Below are 17,681 nucleotides of genomic sequence, written 5' to 3'. Positions count from 1 at the left end.
AGGTTTTTAAAAGTGAGCCTCTCCTGTGTGTGAGGAAGTTTGAAGTAGTGAGCAGCAGCTGTTCTGATATCTCAGGGTCAGGTCAGGTGGCAGTAGAAAGAGCTGTGTGTTGCATTTGTTGCCGAATGAATAAAGAGACTGTTCTGTTAAAAGGAGCAAAGACGTCTCAAGAGCATTTCTGCTCAGTTTTGGGGCAGTTAGCAGCAAAGAGTACAAGATAAAGTGAAGTGAGTCAGCAAAACAAGACCTGAACACACACATCAGTATCAAATTAATACATGGAAATGAGTCCGGCACATTCTGCCTCTGCCTGTTGACACTGTGGTAAAAAACATTAGGATGGAATGGGGTGGAATGCAGAATGGAATGGAACAGAACAGAACAGAACAGAACAGATCAAAGCAGAATGGAACAGAGCAGATCAAATAAGTTCGGAGCAGAGGAGATCAAAGAAGAACAGAACAGTACAAAGCAGATCAAAGCAGAACTGAACGGAGCAGAACATATCAAAGCAAACAGATCAGAACAGATTAGATCAAAGAAGCACGGAACAGAGCAGATCAAAGCAAAACAGAATGGAGCAGAACAGATCAAAGCAGAACAGAACAGAACTGAACATATCAAAGCAAAACTGAATGAAACAGAACAGATCAAATCAGAACTGAACAGAACCGAACAGATCAAAGCAAAACAGATCAGAACAGAACAGATCAAGGCAGAACTGAATAGAACAGAACAGATCAAAGCAGAACGGAACAGAACAGGATACATCAAAGCAGAAAGGAACAGAACAGATCAAGGCAGAACGGAACAGAACAGGATACAACAAAGCAGAACGGAACAGAACAGGATACAACAAAGCAGAACGGAACAGAAGAGATCAAGGCAGAACAGAACGGAACAGAACAGATCAAAGCAGAACTGAACAGAACAGATTAAAGCAAAACAGAACAGATTGTAGCAGAACAGAACGGAACACACCAGTTCAAAACAGAACGGAATGGAACAGAACAGATCGTAGCACAACAATATTGAACAGAATAGATCAAAGCAGAACAGAATGGAACAGATCAAAGCACAACAATATTGAACAGAATAGATCAAAGCAGAACAGAATGGAACAGATCAAAGCACAACAAAATTGAACAGAATAGATCGAAGTCGAACGGAAGGGAACAGAATAGAATGCTTCTGATTGGTCAAAGCCCCATAACAATGGTGATTAGTTCTCAACATCAGAACTGATGCCTGAGACAACCTGATCACACTCGTCAAATCAAATTAATCCACAGAAAGTAGTACACTCATTCCCACTCTGCCTGTTGACACTGTGGTAAAAACGTTAGTGTGGTCTCAGGCTGCTCAGCTTTAATTAACAAAAACAAGAACAAGTAGGAAAATCTTAACCACTGTGGCAAACTGCTCTGCTTTTTTTTCTTTCCAGGGGTGTTCAACCATAAAAATTAATTTCCTTTAACCTCTCTGGTATTCAGTTGACTCATAAACTTTTTTTAAAAACATCTGACTTCCTCGAACAAATCCTTTACAAGTTTCTCTCAGAGGGAATTCAGTGAGATTTGTTCGCGCTGAAGAAACGGCACAAAGCTGCAACATTTAGACCAACAAAGGAGCTTTCTCTGCACAGTCGAGGTGTGTGTGTGTGAGTGTGAGTGTGAGTGTGAGTGTGAGTGTGAGTGTGTGTGTGTGTGTGTGTGTGTGTGTGTGTGTGTGTGTGTGTGTGTAAGCCTATATCCAAGCCACTCTCATGTTACCTTTTCTGCAGCTAAACAGAGGCTCAGTGTGTTATGTCTCTCTCACATACAGTGCAGCCTTGAGGAGAGGAGCTGAGGCTTTCATACTTCAAAACATCCTCAAGGAAAAAAACAAGATTTAGTCTAATCAGACGTCGAGTTATTTCTTTGTGCACTGCATGTTTTTGCTTCTTACGTGAGCACACGTCTAACAGATGAGTCTGACCTGCCCTCTAAAGCTGATAAAGTATGTGTTCCACCTTCTGCGTCTTAAATCCTCACACTAAACCCTCCTTTATGGTTTAGTCACACCTGAATGAGGCTTTTGGCAGAGCCAGCTCAGGTCTTTTTTCAGCATGTCACATATCCTTATCCAGGTTAAGTTATTCTGCTCAGAGACGGCACCAATTACCTTGTGAGTGGTGTTAAAGATGATCTAAGTCCAAGAGTCAACAGTGAGTCCAGCTGACTTAACTCATCAGTGAAGGAACGTTAAGTCATTCAGAGAGGTAATTGTAACCCAGGCAAGAAAAAGGTAATAAAAGAGGTGATTAAACTGTATAACTGTATTTTGATTAACACAAAGATGGACCAATCAGTGGCATGCATTGTATTTAGCTGATAGTGAACTCCCAGCATTCCTCAATGTTCTGTCCTTGTTGCCGTCAGCCATTTTGCTGTGCATGGTTGGAAGTTTGTTCCGGCAAACCAAGCCTCAGTTGAAGCTAAAACCAGCCGTATGGAACCACATTCACGAGTATTATTCTGACCATGGGTATATTGATTAATTCTGATCAGTGGTCAGGTTTTGGTAAGGGGCAGAGTACTGAGGCGATTCAGCACCCGAGTTCATCCCTCGAGTAAGGATCACCCACAGAAGAAAGAAATTCCATTTAACTGGACGGCGAGCCAACCTACCTTCTTTTTCGACTTTTTTTCATATCTGTTTAGTTATCTTTGTAGTTGGAGCCTGTCATGACTTTTAATGACTCATTTGTTGGCCATGGACACCAAACTGGCTACGTTTGCAGTGTTTGTTTTTTTATGTTTTTGTTCCTGTGTGTCCGGAGATCCTACGTGTATCCACGTGTATCGCATTGTTTACATACGAGATCAGCTGTTAGCAGCCCGTAGCATTTCGATGCTAAACGATGCTAGGCCCGATGTTTCCCTGTGAGCTGAGGAGAAGGAGGCAAGGATGGCTTGCTGGTACTGAGGTGCAAGCTAAGAAAAGACGACATCGACCCGTCCTTCCACCCACGTTATGGGGACTGTAAGATCTATGTACGATAAGGTGGACGAGCTAACCCAGCACCAGAGAGAATACTGGCAGAGTAGCATCATGCTAACAGAGCTAACACCGGAAACGAACACCACATTGGAAGGATTTCACCTGCTGTGGGCGGACAGGATATAGGAGAGCAAGACTGAACTAACTGGTGAAGAAGGCCAGCTCAGTTCTGGACCCTGTGGAGGTGGCGGGTGACAGGATCATTATGGCCAATCAGTCGTCTTTGATGAACATTTTGTTTATATATATATATTCTTGTACTGTACACCTTCTTGTTTGCTGCTGTAACTTCATGAATTTCCCCGGTGTGGGAAGAATAAAGGAGTATCTTATCTTATCTTACAGGATCCTAAAAGAAGATTTCAAAGCCTGCTTCATCTAAAACCGATTTCCTTCAGTGTTCCACGGTGCGGTAGGACAGATAAAGAAACACACACTCACCTGGATTGGGCCCCTACGATCGATCCGACGGCTTAACAAAAGACAAAAAAAAAAACGGACACGACTGGACTCAAAACACTTTGAAAAGGGGGGACATTATTTTATGTGCGCACTTTACTTTTCTTTTGTTTATTCTTGTTGGTAAATTGTACTCTGTTTACTTGAAACTTCAGTTATTGTGTTTAATACACGCATTGTTCAAAAAGCCATCTTTGTGTTGTGCCTCTTTACTAATATTCAGGCCTCGGGCTCCAGGCGTCCCTTGACTTCTGATATTGGTCCACCTTTAATATTTTGTTTGCAGTTGTTTAATGTCATAAAAAGGGTTACATAATTCACGGAGGTAATCTGTCTTGAACTTGAATTTACATCACCCAGCTTCAACCTGTTTCTTACAGTTTATGTTTGATCCTCAAAGCAGCTTTGTTCTCCGCTTAAAAATCAGTTTTTGTTCCAAAAGCACGAGTCATGCTTCGTCCATTCCTCTAAAACCATCCTTCAAAACAGACCTTCATGGTGGAGAATCAAAACACTGAATCAGGCCTTTTCATCAAGTTACATGCTCTCTGGTTTGACCTTCCTGCAGGTCGACGCAAGTCTCATTCTGGTTGTGATTATCCCCAGGTTCAAAACACTGATCATCAACAGAGTCGTGATTGTGATTATATTCGTCAACCGGCAGATTTAGTTTGTTTAGCGTCTGTACAATACAAGAAAAAGCTGTAGTGATAAATCTGACAGCAGCTGCTTGCGTGCTGAATCCAAACAACTGAAACAAGAAGAGAACAGACGAGAGAGGGAACAGGTCACTGAGCGAGTGAGGGAGCTGCAAGGTTTGTGGGTCAGCGAGTAAGAACATGGCCAACTCAAACACTGCCAGCGATGACTTATGGGAGAAGTTAGCATGTAAGAGCACATTAGAGTCTTTATGGCTGTAATTTCCAAAAGGAAAAGAAAACTTTTCATGAACTCGCTCCTGTCTTCACTTCACTGCTTGTTTGGATTCACTGAAATGTCTCCCAACACTGGATACTAAACCTTAAACAGACCAACATAAATGAGGGTTGTATGAGGTATGTTTCAACACTCAGAGTATTTGGCGGTCAGAAAGGACCTGGTTTGAAGAAGCTGGAGGAGACACAAACATATGGGAAATAAACTATGAAGCAGTGTGGATGGGGTTTGGAATGACTTGTATTTAAACCACCTGAGTAAAATAATCTGCATCAGTTTAACTCACATAATGGACGTAGTATCCGTGACGTCACCCATCTGTTTAGAGGCCAATCGGCGGCGGCGGCCATATTGGAAATGCTGAACTCAACATAACTGCTGTCAATCAATTGTGACGTAAAGAGGCGTGCTTTGAGCCTCCTCACCAACAGCTACAGTATTCCCGCTTGTCAATCAAGTCAGCTGTGCCTCTCATTGGAAGACTTGTAATCTCAATATCTTCGAAATTGCCGTGTTATCAAAAAATTCACCCCTCGTACAGTGTGAGCCGATCGAGAAAAGAGCTATCCAGACTACACTCGTCTTTTGTACCAGGCTGTAAACATGTTTATTTCTCCTGTAAAGATCAGCTTCTTTGAATTGGTGTGTACAGTCATGGCCAAAAGTTTTGAGAATGATACAAATATTACATTTTCACAGAGTCTACTGCTTCAGGGTTTTTAGGTGTTTTTGTCAGATGTTTCTATGGTATAATGAAATACAATTAGAAACATTTCATAAGTATCAAAAGCTTTTATTGAGAATTACACAGAATTCATGCAATAAGTAAATTTTTGCAGTGTTGACCCTTCTTTTTCCAGACCTCTGCAATTCTCCCTGGCATGCTGTCAATCAACTTCTGGACCAAATCCTGACTGATGGCAGTCCATTCTTGCATAATCAATGCTTGGAGTTTGTCAGAATTTGTGGGTTTTGATTGTCCACCCGCCTCTTGAGGATTGACCACAAGTTCTCAATGGGATTAAGATCTGGGGAGTTTCCTGGCCAAGGGCCCAAAATCTTAATGTTTTGTTTCCCGAGCCATTTTGTTATGACTTTTGCTTTATGGCAAGGTGCTCCATCATGCTGGAAAAGGCATTCTTCGTCACCAAACTGCCCTTGGATGGTTGGGAGAAGTTGCTCTCGGAGGACGTTCTGGTACCATTCTTTATTCATGGCTGTGTTTTTAGGCGAGATTGTGAGAGAGCCCACTCCCTTGGCCGAAAAGCAACCCCACACATGAATGGTCTCAGGATGCTTCACTGTTGGCATGAGACAGGACTGATGGTAGCGCTTACCTCGTCTTCTCCGAACAAGCCTTCCTCCAAATGCCCCAAACAATCGGAAAGGGGATTCATCAGAGAAAATGACTTTACCCCAGTCCTCAGCAGTCCAGTCCCTGTACCTTCTACAGAATATCAGTCTGTCCCTGATGTTTTTACTGGAGAGAAGTGGCTTCTTTGCTGCCCTCCTTGACACCAGGCCTTCCTCCAAAAGTCTCCGCCTCACTGTGCGTGCAGATGCACTCACACCTGCCTGCTGCCATTCCTGAGCAAGCTCTGCACTGGTGGTGGCCAGATCCCGCAGCTGTAACACCTTCAGGAGACGGTCCTGGCGCTTGCTGGACTTTCTTGGGCGCCCTGGAGCCTGTTTGGCAACAATTGAACCTCTCTCCTTGAAGTTCTTGATAATTCGATAGATGGTTGACTGAGGTGCAATCTTACTCTCTGCTATAAACTTCCCTGTTATGCCCTTTTTGTGCAATGCAATGATGGCTACACGTGTTTCCTTGCAGGTAACCATGGCTAACAGATAAGGAACAATGGTGTCATGCACCATCTTCCTTTTAAAGTGTCCAGTCACTCAATCATGACAGATTGATCGCCAGCCTTGTCCTCATCAACACCCACACCTGTGTTAATGTGTGTGACACCTGTGTGTCATTGAAATGATGTTAGCTGGTCCTTTTATGGCAGGGCTGAAATGCAGTGGAAATGTGTTTTTGGTGATAAAGTTCATTTTCAAGGCAAAGAGGGACTTTGCAATTGATTGCAGGTGAGCTGATCACTCCTCATAACATTCTGGAGTATATGCAAATTGCCATTATAAAAACTGAAACAGCAGACTTAGTGAAAATTAATAGTTGTGTCATTCTCAAAACTTTTGGCCATGACTGTATGTGGTTTCCAGTACTTCCGGAGCCAGCCTCGAGCAGATCCTCGATGAACTGCAGTTTTTAAAACTTTCGCATTTGCTTCAATTCTTGCAGCCGGAGGTTGCCGCTTGGTTTAACTACAATACTCTGGGAAACCATTGACTAGCATCTAAAAATGCCTCCTGGAGCCATCACCAACTTTTCGGTATTAATTTGCCATAAGTTAGCAATAAACTTCTATTTCCAGGTCTCAGTTTCACTGTAAACAGTAAGTCACACAGAGGCTTCACTCTAGCTTCCTTCAGCGGTATGAACCTGAAACAGAAACTGATGTTCTCGTGATGTTCTTGTAATTAACAGGTCTGAAGTTTGCTGAAATAACATCATGATGCAGATTAGTCAAAAGTCAAAAGTCAAGCTTTGTCAGGTCTGTCCTCAAGAGGAGATGAAAACTACTTTTACAATGTTTGTTTGTTGAATGGAGGTCTATGAAAGAGGATTAGAGACTGATGTTTTTTTAGCTCTGACCTTCTTCACGGAATGTTCCATTTGTTCTCACAATTCTGACATCATCAAAGACAGAAGTCTGGAATTCTGTCTTTGATGTCAGAATTTTAGAACACCTGCTGTTGCTCTCCATACAGACTGTTTTTCCTGCTGACACCTGATTGGTGGATACTACTCAGACTACAGAGACCAGAACCCTTCTCAGACTAAAATCCAGACCCTGAGATCCAGATTCAACATGTTTCTGAATCAGAATCTGTAGTTACAGGTTAATTGTAGCTGAAAGTAAAAAGCTTTGTCAGGTCTGTCCTCAAGAGGAGAAGAAAACTACATCTACAATGTTTGATTGTTGAATGGAGGGGGGATCCATCATTTCTGATGTTGCGTTCGAGGAAGTCAGGAATACTAAATGCTGATTGTCTTTAGTGACTCAGCATCAAGCAGATTTGAGTCTCAGTGTGAATGTTTGATGTACAACAGATTGTTAGCTGCTCTTCATGCAGATATCTGTTTATAGAGAGAAAGAAATCCTCCTCACATTAACAACCATGGGAGCCGGGATGTCATTCCTCCTGCTTTTGCTCTCCATACAGACTGGTTTTCCCGCAGACACAAAGGCCTGCTGACACCTGATTGGTCAATACTACATGAACATACAACAGATGGAGAGAAGAACACTACACCTGAGTGCAGAGAGTTTTTGGTGGAACCTGTAAATATGGATCACTGCTCTAGTAAATAGTAAAAGTGCCTAAATGACGATGTGTTCTACAAAGAGCTTGAGGTTAAATAACGCAGACTCTTATCTCTCTTACACATGAACCTGAATGCAGCCTCGGGCAGCTCCTGCAGTTATGCGACACTTCCTCTTCAAAGCCCCTCCCCCCTTTGACTTCAGCCAATCACAGCCTTTGTTACCAAGGTTGCTGGGACAACAGTTGGAATGGGGCTGACCTTGGGACACTTTTTCTGCCCTCTATCACTCCGTCTGTGTCTTTGTCAGGAAAGTGAATCAGTCTGTTGCCAAATCAGTTTCAGTTGAACCTGATATCTGTGAGGGGGTCACCGTCTTTATGACGGATAAACTACTCAGATAGATTATATCCCCATGTCACCATTTGTGATGTCTTAGCTACTTTCAAGTATTTCACATGTTGTCTTTGTGTCTTTTAACTTAACTTTTATACAGAATTGTAAAAAAACTGGTGACAAAGAGGTGAAATTCAAGAAGGTTATCACTTCTTTTGAGTAGTTTTTCAAGTGTCACCTGGAGACTTTTTGAAACCCTTGATTTAACTGCAATGATAGGTCAAATTTAAATGTCTTTATGCATGTTCTTTTTGTACCTTTTTAAGAATATCTAAAAGGTATTAGTGTGTATTTTTTTGTGTGTTTTATACAGTCTCATTTTGATACTTTAGAAGCTGTGTATTTCTGTCGTAGCGTGTACTCCTTGTGTTTTTTTGCGTTAAAAGTTTTATGAAAGTGTCGCTCTTCTTTTGTCTTTTATGAAACTGAATCTTGAAGCAAATAACACAAATTCTAATGCACCTGGTATTTAAAATCCATCCATCGATTTAACATGAAACTGTCCTCATTAAGCTCTCCTTCGCCGAGCTCTGCGGTTCACACACACCTTTGAAAATAAAAAGGAAAGGCCCCAACTAGGGATTCACACAATGAATCGATTATCGATTAATTGATTGTTAAGACATTACTCGAAACACACATTTTTGTTTTCAATTTTCCGTCACGTGGAATGGACAACATGTGGTCTAATATAACACTCAGCTATCAGGGAGGTGTTTTAAGTTTAAAGCATGGTTCGATGTGAATCAGCTGTTAAAGGTGTTGCGTACAGCACAGCTGGTTGCTGCGGCTGAGTGACAGGTCTCTGCTTTTTAAAGAGGATCAATACGCAGCTGCTGCAAACAACGACACGGATACGAAGGTTGACAACTTTAAACAGGACATTTCCTCACCTTTAGAAACAAATCCAACCGACTAGTGGGAATTGCTAGTACGCCATGTTTGCAGACCAGCAACATCGGAGCCATCTGAGCTTTTCTGCAGCTGGACTGATTATGACCTGGTTGCGCTCCCGGCTGACACCTGACCGAATACATACATTTATTTTTCTCAATAAGAACGAGTAGACAGAAAACTGGACACTGAGTCTGAAGTACTTTGTGTTTGTATTATGAGCCTTCACTTTATAAGATTACGTCTGCGGAGAATCCCTTTACAAGATAAAAAGCTCCTGAAATGAAGGATATGATTTACAAAGATCGACACAGGAGCATCAACACTTAAGACTTCTCAATCTGAAGGTCATAACCACATCAAACATGATACATAAGAGCTCAATCTGCTCCACAGCGGCAAGTCAGCGACGACAGAGTGAGAGAATCAAACGTGGAAGAAAAGCAAACGTCAGATACTCAATGAAACTAAAAAAACGACATGACATAAAAAGAAAAACAGAAACAGAGAGAGGAGTTTCAGGAAAAAGCAGCAGAGCCTGAAAACACACACAACCACACACAACCACACACACACACACAAGTGCACACACACACACACAAGTGCACACAAGTGCACACACACACACAAGTGCACACACACACACAAGTGCACACACACACACAAGTGCACACACACACACACACACACACACACACACACACAAACGTTCCTGCTAGACTGAAACCAAACATCTATCAGCTGTCAGAGTCCAAACACTGGAGTGGTCCAAAGACTGTTGTTGACACACAGAGCCATGGTAACCGAGGGGCCGAGAGTGAAAGAGAGAGAGAGAGAGAGAGAGAGTGAAAGAGAGAGAGTGTGTGTGTGTCTAAGTGTGTCAGTGTGTGTGGTTTGTGGTCTCGGGCAGGAGTAGCCTCTTAGTTAATATGTCACAGACAGAGTAATGTTCTTACTCTCTGAAGCTCTGATCCAAACCTTCCTGAGAGACGAACGTGTTTCCTTCTTTAAAGTTCGTCTTCAGTTTGATGACAACTTTTCTTCTCTCAGTCAGTCCAACATTAACTCTTCATATCTTCCTCTTCATACGAGAATGTTTGCACACTTTGAATTAAACAAAGGTAAGCTGATTTAAATGAAACAGGCAGTCCGGATCTGTTCTTACAGATTCTGTTCAAGTCTACACCATGGACTGGGTTAAGGTACCGACCAAGCGGGAACCTTTGGTCTATGAAAGCGATGTGGAAGTGCTAAAAAACTGCTTCTGACTTCTCTTATTGGACATCATTATGCCAGTTAAGTGACAATGCAATTTGTGACGATGCGTGACACAAGACAATTGACGATACAATAGGAAAGGATAAATCAGGTAAAAAATATGCTAAGTTACGATACTTTAAGTAACGATAAGATACGTTAAGTAACGATAAGATACGTTAAGTAACGATACAATATGTGAAGATACATAAAAATAGGATATACGTTAAGCGATGATACGTTAAGCAATGATACATTAAGTGACGATGCGTTTAGAGGCATACGTTTAGAGGCGTACGTTTAGAGGCATACGTTTAGAGGCGTGGGTTTAGTGGCGTAGGTTTAGTGGCGTAGGTTTAGTGGCGTAAGTTTAGTGAATTACGCAAAGTGGGGTACATTAAGTGGCGTAGGTTTAGTGGCGTAAGTTTAGTGAATAACGCAAAGTGGGGTACGTTAAGTGGGGTACGTTAAGTGGCGTACGTTAAGTGGCGTACGTTAAGTGGCGTACGTTAAGTGGCGTACGTTTAGTGGCGTACGTTTAGTGGCGTACGTTTAGTGGCGTACGTTTAGTGGCGTACGTTTAGTGGCGTACGTTAAGTGGCGTACGTTTAGTTGCGTACGTTTAATGGCGTACGTTTAGTGGCGTACGTTTAGTGGCGTACGTTTAGTGGCGTACGTTTAGTGGCGTACGTTTAGTGGCGTACGTTAAGTGGCGTACGTTTAGTTGCTTACGTTTAGTTGCGTACGTTTAGTTGCGTACGTTTAGTTGCGTACGTTAAGTGGCGTACGTTAAGTGGCTTACGTTAAGTGGCGTACGTTTAGTGGCGTACGTTAAGTGGCGTACGTTAAGTGGCGTACGTTTAGTTGCGTACGTTTAGTTGCGTACGTTTAGTTGCGTACGTTAAGTGGCGTACGTTAAGTGGGGTACGTTAAGTGGCGTACGTTAAGTGGCGTACGTTAAGTGGCGTACGTTAAGTGGCGTACGTTAAGTGGCGTACATTAAGGGGCGTACGTTTAGTGGCGTAGGTTAAGGGGCATACATTCAGGGGTGTACGTTAAGGGGCGTACGTTAAGGGGCGTACGTTAAGTGACTTACGTTATGATACTTGACAATACTATATATTTTGTGACGATACAATACATGACGATATGTCAAAATAGTAAACGGTATGTTATGTGACAATACATTTAGTGATGCCAGGATACTGTACGATGCATGATTACATGGTATGTGACGATACATACAATAAAGCAGTTTTTAGAGGCAATCTCTTCTTAAAGATTGGACATAAACTGGATTTCTTTTACATTTGGAAAAATCTTAAGAGTAGACCAGATCTTTGGGGTTCTTTTTAATCCTTAAAAAAAAAAAAAAAAATCTGCAATACATGTGCAGCTTAAATCTGGTCATTGATGGTCTCTGTATTTCTCTAAATCCCAAACCCCTGAATGAAAACTCCAGAAAGAAAGTTAGAGGACTTAAAAGGGACCTAATAATAGAAAATGAAGTCCAAAGTTAGAGCAAGAAGCGGCTCAGAACAATGGTGAGTAGACTAAAGAGTGTTCAGTCATCGTGACACAAAGTGACCCCGTGATCAACCTGAAACTTTCTGTAATATTGACTTTATTTCTTTACGTGTGTCTGACCTTTGAGAGCTTTAACTAAATGCTGATGTCACTCTGAACACAAACAGGAGAAAGTTTAGAGCTCGGAGATGAAGAGAGCTCGTAATGAGGAGGAGAAAGAGTCTGAATATTAAAAAGTAACGGTTCCATGTGAATGAATGATCAAGCGTCTTTCAGGTGAAAACACAAACTGAAGCTTCAGTCACGTTACTCGCTTTACTGCAGGCTAATGTTCCTCTTCAAAAACACAGCCTAAAAGCTCTGTGTGTGTGTGTGTGTGTGTGTGTGTGTGTGTGTGTGTGTGTGTGTGTGTGTGTGTGTGTGTGTGTGTGTGTGTGTTATTGGTCTGTGTGTGTGTGTGTGTGTGTGTGGGAATGAGGTCACACAGTCTGATTAAGGTCAGAACTGAAAGCTACAGATCCCGTCGGGCCTGTTTTCACCTGGATCCTCTAACTGTAGCAGCAACAAATCGTCCGTTTGGAGGCTTTTAACTTGAAAATCTCTCTAAAGGAAACCAGAAAGTAAACTGTTGATGCTGCATGATGGCTTAGAGATTATTAGAGCTGCACAATGACTCTAACCCTGACCCCAGTCATGTCAAGGTTGTTTTTTACACCTGCAGCTCGTTACAGTAAAGCAGACAGAAGCTCACACCCTGCAGGGCCGTCCTCATGTCATTACGTCACCGTCACAGCCTCCTTTTCCCGCTGCATATGTAAACAAATGCCATGCATACTGCTCACACTTTGCATTGTGGTAATCTGGCTCTAAGAAGTCAACTAACGTCAGCCAGAACGAGTCCTGGGTTGACTCGGTGCATGAAGGACAAGAAACTCTGACAGGAGGATGTAAAGGTACAAGAGCAGCTTGAAGAAAGTGGAGGCTCAAGTGGAGAGAAGAAGAAGCGTCTGCAGAGCTGGAGGCTGCAGTTTGAGGACAGCATCTCTGGTACTCTTGTGTTTCTGCAACAGTTCTTATAGTTACATTAGACACTAGAAATGCACTATGTGGTATCGTCACAAACAACCGCAGTCCTGAATCTGCTGCCTCTGAGTCTGAAGAAAGCGGCAACCTCAGGCTACAAGAGTTGAAGCCCACGCTCATGTGTTAAAAAATGCAGTTCCTCGAGTGTCCACTTTCCTATTATCAAGTGTCTTATTGTCACGTATCGTCACTTTACGTATCGTCACTTTACGTATCGTCACTTTACGTATCGTCACTTTACGTATCGTCACTAAACGTATCGTCACTTCACGTATCGTCACTTCACGTATCGTCACTTTATTTATCCTATCCTGTAGTCAAGTGACGATAGGATAGGATACGTAAACTGACATCAAGTGACGATAGGATAAAATACTTAAAGTGACGATACTTAAAGTGACGATACTTAAAGTGACGATACTTAAAGTGACGATGCGCAAAGTGACGATACGTAAAGTGACGACACGTAAAGTCACGAAGATGACCCGGGCTAAGGAGGGAAATGCTGCCTCTTTCAGGACAACCTCTCCATATGACCCTGGTGTGAAAACAGCTTCATTTGTGCATTAGCATGATGCAAATATCTCAAAACATGCTACATGCATTGCAACTTTTTTGAAAGACTGCAGTGAAATCAGACCCGTTAGCTCACGACAATCATCGAAACCAGCCGGTGAGTCCTGGAGCCACTTACCGAAAATGACAATGGACATATTGACGAATAAACAAACGACATAACGATGATTGATTGATTAGCTGACGAGTCAAACTTCAGAATCACACTCAACTCTTTCTTCAACTTCAGGTGTTATGCTACACACCTGTCTGCACGAGGAGAGGGACAACACCCTTTTATATATATAACACACACACACACACACCACACACACACACACACACACACACACACTAACAGGGTTTTGTAATTCTAGAGAAACACACACTGACAGCAGCAACATCTCCTTCCCACGCTCCCTCCCTCATCTCTCTCTCTCTCTCTCTCTCTCTTCGTTCTGGCTCCCTCGTCCCGTCATGGAGGTGAGATTGCGACACACAAATTTCTTCTGCAGCTGCACACACACTCTGACTCACTCGGGTTAGAGTGTGTGTGAGCCGTCTCTCCCGTCCAAAAGTTCAGAGGTGTTAATAGAGTTCAAGTAAGACGCCTTGACAGAGCACCTGAGAGGAGAAAGACACGGCGAGCTGTTCTGACACTGGAAACACTACTGCTGCAGAGAATCAACCTCAAGGAGCAGAGCGTGTCCGCTCCAAAACTAAAGACGATCATGATCCAAGGAGAAGATGAAAATGCACGAAAACCATCGAGTCTGCCTGTTTCTACAACTTCAAGACAAGGAAATAAAATAGACTTACGACAATCAAAGGCTTCAACTAAGAAATTATTCTACGTACTTAAAATAATTACAAAATTAAAATATTATTTAAAGACGCTTTAAATCACTTCCTGGTTTTAAAAATCATGACATTTTCTAACTTGAGAAAAGTCACAACAAATGTGTCATTATTCTCACTTATCAGTGTTTCTGATCTGTCTGGAGCTTGAAACCTGAAACACACCCCTATATGTGCGAGTGTGTGTGTGCATGTGTGTGCTTGCGCGTGTATTCATGAACCCCACCCACCTCCACCCAAGTCAGACATTTCCTCTCTGGTTGTGGAAAGTCAAACCTCCCTGCAGCTTGCCCCCCATCACACACACACACACACACACACACACACACACACACACACACACACACACACACACACACACACACACAACACCACAAACACACACACACACACACACACACACAACGAGATCATCCAGAGACTTCAGATCATCTCCTGATCTGGTTCCACTCTCAAACCCAGCAGTCCGGATTCTGAACTCTGTTGTGGTCTGATGCTTAATATCTGACTCTGAAGACTTTGAACACGAGGATGAGTCAGAGCAAACAGGAAGCAGAATCCTGAACTCCAGAGCGCTCCTCCTCACACCTGGGTCCCACCCACAGGTCAGACCACAGACCTCTGATGATGTCACTAATAAAACTCAAACCTCTGAGTGTGTGAGCAGCTGGATCTCTCCATCAGTATGCTGACGGAGGCAGAGCTGTGAAAACACAGACCGAACTGCGTTCACAGACAGTCGTGTCCTGGAATCTGCGCCTCGGAGCAGACTGATGTTCATGAGAGTCCCCAGCACTTCCTCTTCCCTTCATAGTAACGTTGCAGAGCTAGCATACGTGACTATATTGTCCCTCTGGTCACTCTGTAGCAGTCTATATGATGTACAGCTCAAAAAATCCTTCAATTCTCAGGCTGTTGTCTTTCATAACCTTCATTTTAGCCTCCTTCAGAGACGTTTTTTCTGCTACTGTCTCTTTAAGGCTCCTCCGCTGATGCAATGCTACAAAGTCATGTTTCTCAAAAAAATCGATAAATTACACATTTTGAAATATTGCGGTGTGTTTTGGCCCTTAAATCTGACCTGGGAAGTTTTGGATGATGCAAAAATATTTCTGCGTTGACATAATGCTGTAGTTGCCAATGCGGTTGAAAGTTATATTTGCTTGTGCGTCGTTTGTTTTCTTACATTTGGAGATCTAAATACACGTCATTTTCCCAAGGACCCCAAGAATTCATCTTCTTATCATTAGTGAGGACAGACTGAACACTTAAGAAGCTAAAGCAGAGGTTGGCACTCATTGGTTCTGTTGAAATTCACTCAGAGAGATCAATGACAGATTCAGGCAGCTGTACTGAAAAAACCTTAATTTCAGCCTCTGTCTGAGACGCTTTGATTCTGCTTCTGCCTCTTTAAGGCCTCCTCCGCTGTTGCAATGCTAGGTGCTAAATGTTAAGTCATGTTTCTCTAAGAAAAACAACACATTTTGAAACATGGCCACATGTTTGGAAAGTTTTGGAATACAAAATATCCCCAGCCTGGTTTACACTTCTGTGTTGACCCTACGATGCATTTGTAGTATATTTACTTGCCGTCGTTTGTTTTCTTACATGCAGAGATCGAAATACACATCTTTTTTTCCCAGGACTCGGAACAATTCATCTCACTATCATCAGTGAGGACAGACCGCACATTTAAGAAGCTAAAGCAGAGGTGAGCACTCATTGGTTCTGTTGAAATTCACTCAGATGTATCAATGACAGATCTCAGGCTGCTGTCTTTGAAACCTTCATTTCAGCCTCTTTCTGAAACGCTTTCCGCTCCTGTCTCTTTAAAGCCTCCTCCATTGTTGCAAAATCATGTTCTCTATGAAATACAACACATTTCAAAATATGGCCATCTCTTTTGGAAAGTTTTGGATGATACAAAGATTTCCCTAGCCTGGTTTTAAGTAATATTTATTTTTACGTCTTTTTTTCCAAGGACCCCGAACAATTCATCTTCGTATCATTGGTGAGGAAAGACAAGTTAATTTAAGAAGCTAAATCAGATGATGTGTGTTCATTTGTTCTCTTAAACTTCCCTCAGACAGATCAATTTGTGAATTATTTGATAGAGGATGTGAAACGATGAAACACAAACCAGATATTACAGAAGCCTCCTAAGACAAATCCGAAACAATAAAAACATTGTTGAGATGCAGAATGACAAAGATACCTGAGATACCGTCAGAGATGTGTGTCTCAAATCAGAAGCAGCGTTCGTTCTCCTCCAGCTGACAAACCTCATTAACAAAAGCTTGAGTTTATGACTTTTTAAAGACGCTGTGAAATATTTTCATCCAACCACTTCACCTCTCCACCCAAGGCCTGGCTCATTAACACAGGTGTGTTTTCTCTCTGCAGGAGTCTGCTCATTAAAACACTCTGCTGAGACCCTCACCCAAAACATGCCAGACTGCATTTAGAGACCCGTCAGGTTCATGTGTGTAGAATTCAGCAGCGTTTAGCAGAACAGTCAAAATGAATAATATTCATACATGTTTCAAACAGTTCATAATCACCTGATTTAACTTATCTAACTTAGAATGAGTCTTTTATATTCAAATAAGAGGAGGGACCCCTCCATGGAGACCACCATCTTGCTCTGCAACATTTCTACAGTCGCACAGAATGAACAAACTTTACATCATGCACATTTATACTTAATAAAGGAAGGATCAGATGTCTCATGCATCACAGTGATTGAGCACTACCGTTATACATTCCACTTTCTACACACTGTGCCTTTAATGCAAGCAGGTGAGCTAAGCAAACAGAATTAACCCCATATTTTACAAAAAATGTTTGCTTCTTTGAGATTTTAATGTATACCAAATTATAGAGGTTGTCTAAATGATTCAATATTAATTTTTTGTACTCATATAAATTTCAATTATTTGTGCAGGGAAGCAAAAATGTGTAAATTAGTCGATTTTTAAAGGGAGTTCGGGCATTCAACAAAAGACAGCTATGTTTTTGGGACACAACTGAGGATATTAGGTAACAGACTTCATCAAGTATTCGTATTTGTGCAGTAATATGTTTGATTTTAGTATTTTTTTTTTTTTATTTAATTCTTCTCTTCTTGACTCTCACTGCTGTTTTTACCTGGTATAATGCTGGCAGGTGAGCTACAAACAGTATTGACCCTTTCAAAAAGCTCATATTTTATACAACATTTTCGCTTTTTTGTGGATTAAATGTATGCCGAATTACAGAAGTTGTCCAAATGATTCAATAT

General features: G+C 42.0%; 1 protein-coding gene across 1 annotated transcript in view; it reads right to left on the bottom strand.

Moving 5' to 3' along the window:
• Nucleotides 1-17,681, bottom strand: part of LOC117821206 (filamin-B) — a 94,025-nt gene that overhangs the window by 75,256 nt on the left and 1,088 nt on the right.

Source organism: Notolabrus celidotus, chromosome 1, assembly GCF_009762535.1.
Source record: "Notolabrus celidotus isolate fNotCel1 chromosome 1, fNotCel1.pri, whole genome shotgun sequence".
Lineage (NCBI taxonomy): Eukaryota > Metazoa > Chordata > Actinopteri > Labriformes > Labridae > Notolabrus > Notolabrus celidotus.
Note: the sequence above shows the minus strand (reverse complement) of the source record. Positions and strands in the feature narration are given on the sequence as shown.